This window comes from Lichenostomus cassidix, chromosome 11 (assembly GCF_008360975.1).
Source record: "Lichenostomus cassidix isolate B80296 chromosome 11, HeHo_3.0, whole genome shotgun sequence".
Taxonomy (NCBI): Eukaryota; Metazoa; Chordata; class Aves; order Passeriformes; family Meliphagidae; genus Lichenostomus; species Lichenostomus cassidix.
In genome coordinates this window covers 13,779,862-13,786,226 of record NC_139492.1, presented here as the reverse complement: position 1 = coordinate 13,786,226, position 6,365 = coordinate 13,779,862, and positions in this window count along the sequence as shown.

Here is a 6,365-nt window from a genome sequence, read left to right as displayed (position 1 = left end):
CATAATCACAAGATGAATTTTAGGCACGTGTTAGATTTTCTATTGAAGAAGAAAATTACTCCTGTTCTTTGTCTGAATGAGTAAGGTCATCAGGAGGCAGCTTTCACCTGCCAGTCTTCTGAATCACAGGGTAGAGCTGGATTTTTTTGAATCCCACAGACCACTTTTTTTTTTTTTAAATAAAATAGAAAAGCTTTCCATGCACATTTCAGCATGAAAGCCATATAACTCCCTATTCTTTGTACTGATTGCAGCACTTATCGAAGAGAAATATCTGCTGGGCAAAATAGTGCAGAATAATCTTCTTTGGGTTAACATTCTGTATTACCATTCTGAATTTTTTTTCTAACCAGATAGCAATAATAATTCTAAATCAATCTAATGTACTATGATTAAATACTATGATTACATGAAGGAGAAAATTAAGGTAAGACCATGCAGACCTCAAGGCTTCTGCAGCATCTGCTCTCTGTTGTAGATACATGAAGGACTTGCTGGAGATAGCAAGAAATCGAAACTTCCCCAGAATCTTGACATATCAGAAAGATCAGATATGGCTTGACCTGCAGTAAATGTAGCTTTTAATTGCATAACAGTAAACTGCTTTGCATTGCATTGTATGAAGGTGAGATATCTAAATGAATGATCATTTGTGGCAGTATCTATCAGTTTTTCCAAGATGCTCACTTCTAGCAGGTGAGGAGCAGAATCACATAGCATAAAGAAGGTATGGCTGGTTCAGTCACAGTAAATCCTTTCCCACATAGAAGCATGAGATCCCTGGGCCACAGGTACATGGTTGGTTTCAGCTTGTGCCAAGCTCACCCTTACACAAGGACCTCTGCACTCATCATGCCCTCCAGATTCTGTAGGAGCTGTTCAGGCTACAAAGACTGATTCCTGTCCAAAATCACCCCTGCTTTGGTGGAAAGCCCAGAGCAGCTTTGCAAAGTCACTTGTGAAGTTTTCTCTTGCTGGGAATTGGTGTTTTTCAGTAGTTGAACATTTCCCAAGGAAGAAGGCTCAACATAAAAGTGCAATTATCCTGCACTCATCCTTTTTCTCCACTGACACTTGCCCTACCCTTTACTCACTACTTTCTTTTCCAGCAGCACTATTTCAGTCAATGAAACTGCTGTGGCTTTCTCCTCTGTGCCCTAATTTGAAATCCCTAACTGTGTCTTGATATCTGAAACTGTCGAGATTTACAGGCACTTTTTGTGTTCACCCACTTTTCCTGGTGTGTTCAGCTTGATTTGGTGCATTAAAAAAAAACAAAACAAAACAAAACTAATGTATGTGTTCCAGGAGAGCAGGAGCACAAATACAATAACCAGTGCTTCTGACAATAGTCTCATACACAAAAACTACTGAGGAAACTGAGAAGGAAACACAGCAAAGAACTCCCACAAACTAGTGATTTACACAAGGGAAAAGTGCTGTACCTCCCAGGAAACTGGCTTACAAGAAGTTAAAACTGTTTGTATAGAGACATTAAGTCGGCATGTTTCCCATCTGAAGCAAAATACAAGAAACACACACAGTGAAGTAACAAATTCAAACCAGCCTCCTTTGCCTGTTTCTATAGTAACCAGCTGCACTAAGTTCTTTGCAGAAATCTTAGGCCTAGACTATATGAATAGTTTATGTAATCATATTTTATATGCAGACAGATCTCTGCCTTAATAAAGTCACTATCACAGGAGAGATGTGTGCTTCACTGCCTGCATTAGCAGAACAGATGGAATACATGGCAGCAGCATGAAGACAGCAAGAGACTGAATTTTCACTCTGAATTTTTAACAGTTCTGGCACATTGTTACTCTATGGTGTGTCTGTGCTGGGACATGAAATGGAGCATTCTGTCCTTAGGGCTGTCAGTCAAGCATATCAGACAGCACTAAATTCATTGTGAAACATCTAGGTGGTGTTTCTCTTACAGAGTAAATATTTTCCAAAATTACAAATATTTTTATATAGTCAGAGAGTTTTGAGAAAATAGAAGCCCTGTTAGAGGGACATGTACAATCTGGAGTGAAACCTTAGGAATGTCCTCAGAATATATAATAGTCAGTCAGCTATGACTGTTTTGTCTGGGGAGATAATTTGAAATTTGGAGCCCCCTATGGATATGTTGTTTCCCCTTTGAAAGTGTTGAATTCCTTGTAAATTGTAATATCCTCAAAAGCTCTAGACCTTGCTGCTAAAGTCTAAGACACAAAATAGCAAAGTTGTAGCTATCTCCTTACACCTGAAATGCATCATTAACCTCTTTTCAGCGTTTACAACAGATTTAACACACTGTATGTTACAAAGTAGCACATCTAAAGAGAGGACAGCATTTCACCCCCTTATCCCCAGGATGGGATTAATACAGTTCAAAATACTATTTTCTTGCAGATTTGAAAACACTGAAGCAAGAGAAGTTATGATGTTTGTGTTAATTCTAAACCCCTAATTGGCCCATTTGAAAATAAGGTCTCCCAAAAGGCATAAGTAGCACAAAGTAAAAGCATCTCCAGCATTTTGGTAAGATATGCCAGCTGTTCTGTGTTCATTTTTTTCTACTTTTGGCTGAAGCATTTCAGAATTTGAATAGAGAATTATTCATAGCAGGCTAAGCTTTATTTTTAACTCTTCCCATAATCTGACATTACAGTAATGGATTTAGTATAAATTTAATTCAAACTCTTACTGCAGAGTCAGGTAAGTTCCCTTTAAAACATTTTCACCCTGCTATTTTATCTCTCTGCACATTTGGTGGCATAAGTGGTTTCTAAGGCTATTATTCCACTGTTCTCTTTTTCCTCACTTACTGACACATTTACCCAGGTTAGAAGCTTACTGGCAATTAATGATCTTTTTTCTTTACATCACTGAACGAGTTTTTCCCCGTTATTTGTAGAGCTGCTGTAGAAATAAAACAATAATTCTATACTTCAGATATAGCTTCTTAAACATTTTACTGGTGTTATGCAAGACCTATGTTCTTAAATAATTCAGGTACTTAATTCAATTGCAATTGCATCTTTAAAAAGTAACACGATAAGGCCAGACTGCTGTTCCTGATAATGACCAATAGCAAACAGAGAAGAAAACAGAATTAGCAATTTTATACAAAGTCTTGTAGAAATAGCATTACTGCAATTGCAAAAGTAAGGCAGTGTTACTGTAAGATACAATTTAAATTAAGCTGGCTATCCAATCCATAATGGAATTATATTCTAGGAAGTATTTAAAGATCACATGAAACACAATTCAAAGTGGATTCTGAAACTGCTTTCCACATTAGCTATTCCTGGAATTAGGCTGGGAACAGAAATGGTGGATTTCACCATAACACAGGGGTCTTATACATATTATTGGTCTCATCAAGGTTCCTATCCCAGCTTTTCATGTACTACAATATACATTTATCAGCATGAGAATTTCCTCTGTGCCTTTACTATAATTTCCTCATAACATTAGGGAAAGCTCAGATAAGTTTTCCCACTAATACAGCAATAGAGTCAAAGAAAATTCTAAAACAGCACTAAGAAAATAATTATTGGCTTGTTCAAATTACTCTCAGTCAGGGAAGGAACATAAACACAGATGATGTTTAAATTGAAAACTGCAGAGTAACATCCTCAAACAGTAGGAATGACCAAAGTTACCTCACATTGAAATGATGAAATTGATTTTTCATTAGGAGTAAAAATACAAGTACCTCATATACCTAATGGAAAAAACAAAATCAATGTTCATCTGTGTGGGAGTTTTAGCAATTTCTTTATTGATTTGAAAGAAATTGCAATTTTAGAAGTCCAAGAGATTAATTTATTGTATCACTTTACTATTCAGCAAACAGCAAGAGTAAGCCTGGTATACATGGCCAGAAAGGCAGAATAAAACCATAATGAAATGTCCATGCATAAATGGATACACTGAAATAACAATTTAAATCTGGCTAATTCAGCTGCTCTCTCTGCATTTAATTTTTCTAATTAAAATCATCAAGCATCTATCTGCCATAAGACAATTACAGGTTTGCATTTTCATATCCAAAAAAAAATGCAAAGTTTCACAACTGAAAAGCAATCTACTCCTACAGGATATGATGCCAAAAAGACATATATGATAATTGATGAAACCTCCCCAAGAATGGAAATGGAACATAAGACAGACATATCTGAACAGTGAATACTTGAGGCAGTCATGGCTTACAGTGTGTCCACTGAATCAGGGAGCAGAAAGGAATGACTTCAAAGACCAGAAAAGTGGTGAGATGCTAGCAAGACAAAGGCTTTCACAACTCCTGTCATTCCATTTCAAGGCCAAAAGGCTTTTGCTATCTCCCTATCTTTCAAACAAAAGAGATTGTCCTGTACTTAAAAAGACGAAAGTGATCAGGAGTTGTGTCTGCCCCCAAAACACCAACACCCTGCAGCAGGGAAAGGATGGCACACTCTCCCAGGCTGCTTTGTAATTCAAGATCAAATCTTGCAAAACCTTATTCTTTCTCTGCGTGTTTAATCTTGCCTTCTTTGTCACCATTAGCATAAGGCAGACTTCTGGAACTCCAAGAAGAAAAGCATAGTACAAAAGCTGTAGATGTGAGGTGGTCAGGAACCCCAGCAATGCATGAACACAAACACCACGACCTGTGCACAGCGTTAAAAGCACATTAAAAGCACTGGTATAGATCCTCAGAGAACTTAAACAAGAAGCAAGTCATACATCACCATCACACCTTTAAGTAAATCACCCCCATTTCCCTGTTACCTTCCTCTCTCTATAAACACAGACCAATTTAAGTGAAGCAAGATGCCTTTTGTCCCACATAGAATATTCACCAGGTGCAAACATTAACTGCAGCTGGGCTCAGATTTAAAGAATGTGTTTGAGACTTCCTGAAGAGAAACAGAACCCAAATCTCATTTTAGAAAGTATCTCTGGAACGACTCGTCTCAAGCTAACAAAATCCAAAAATCCAGAAGCTTTTAGACAGGGGGATGTTAATCACAGGAAAAGCAGAGATGCTGCAATACCTTGCACCTCACACACGGGGAAAAAATATATCAAGCATCTTTTTCATGTGAGTGCATTGCACTTTCAGATACTGATTTTTTCATTTATATAATCTGCTCCAAGGCCCTAATGACCCTAAGAATTATTGTCTGCTACTATTATAAAGTGTAGAAAATGGGACAAACTGAAAGACCCCTTTGGACGGGTGAACAAGGTAACAAGACTCCAACGTGGTGGTGTGGCACCATGGAGTAAAAAGGAAAAATCATTGCAAGCTGCAAAGAGTGTCTTAAGACAACAGACAGCATCACAAAACACAGTTACACACAAATCTACAGGTGTGGATAGGAGCTAAACAGAGTCGGGTATTGGAAATTCTTTCCTCAAGTCATGAAACATTATTGTCATGATAGTTTAAATATAATTTTGGAACTAATATTCCATTTGTGACCTCATTTCAGTTTCAGAGCAATAAAAAAGGTGTTGGAAAGCCTTGGAGGCACTAAGCATCAGCCATTTCAGAGGTGCTCTGCCAGCCAAACACCAGCTTTAACCTGCAGGATTTCTCTCCCACACTGCAGTAGCACATCAATGAATAGCACTTATAAATAGCTGCACAGGTGACTTTGTGAGGACTAAGAATGTGCTAATGGGAAAAATACCTGCGACAAACATGCTTCACACTATTAAACATTCACACCATTAAAACAAGCACACCAAACCTGGAGAACAGCATTTGAACAAAAGGGCACATTTTAAAACAAACCTTTGAAGAAAAGCTCTGAAAGACTCTTTGAGGACTCTCAAGTGGTACTTGGTTATAATGCTGCTTCCAGGTTCTAATTTTCTGCTGAGAGATTAAGGCCTTATTAGAGTGGGTTAAGACCACCCAATAATTTACCAACAATTACACTAACCTACCGTGGGAGTGACTCAAGTGCACTTGAGTTTTTTGCAGAGCACAAAACACACCAGTGGACCTGCACAGAGCAGGACCCAACCACAGCAGTCAGGCAAGATCAGCTAGAAACAGGCACAACAAAGCAGCTGGAATAATGTTTCTATGTGAGCCACTGGAATCAAAGCATTTGTAAAAAGTACGAAAGTGCAGAAAGTATTTCTGCCTAGAACTGGATGATAATTGACAAACTAAGCAAAGAAATCTGCTTAGCTGTGGGCTTAAGGAAGAACCCCAATTTGAGGAATTCTTCAGAAAGCCAATCTCTCACTGAGGTCTGACACCTGCTCCCTTCACACATACATCAAAACATGCATTATTGAGTGGCCTCAGTGTCTATCAATATCTGGCTTGTTACACATTTCAGTGATGGGAGCTTTGCTTTTCTAGGTATTTA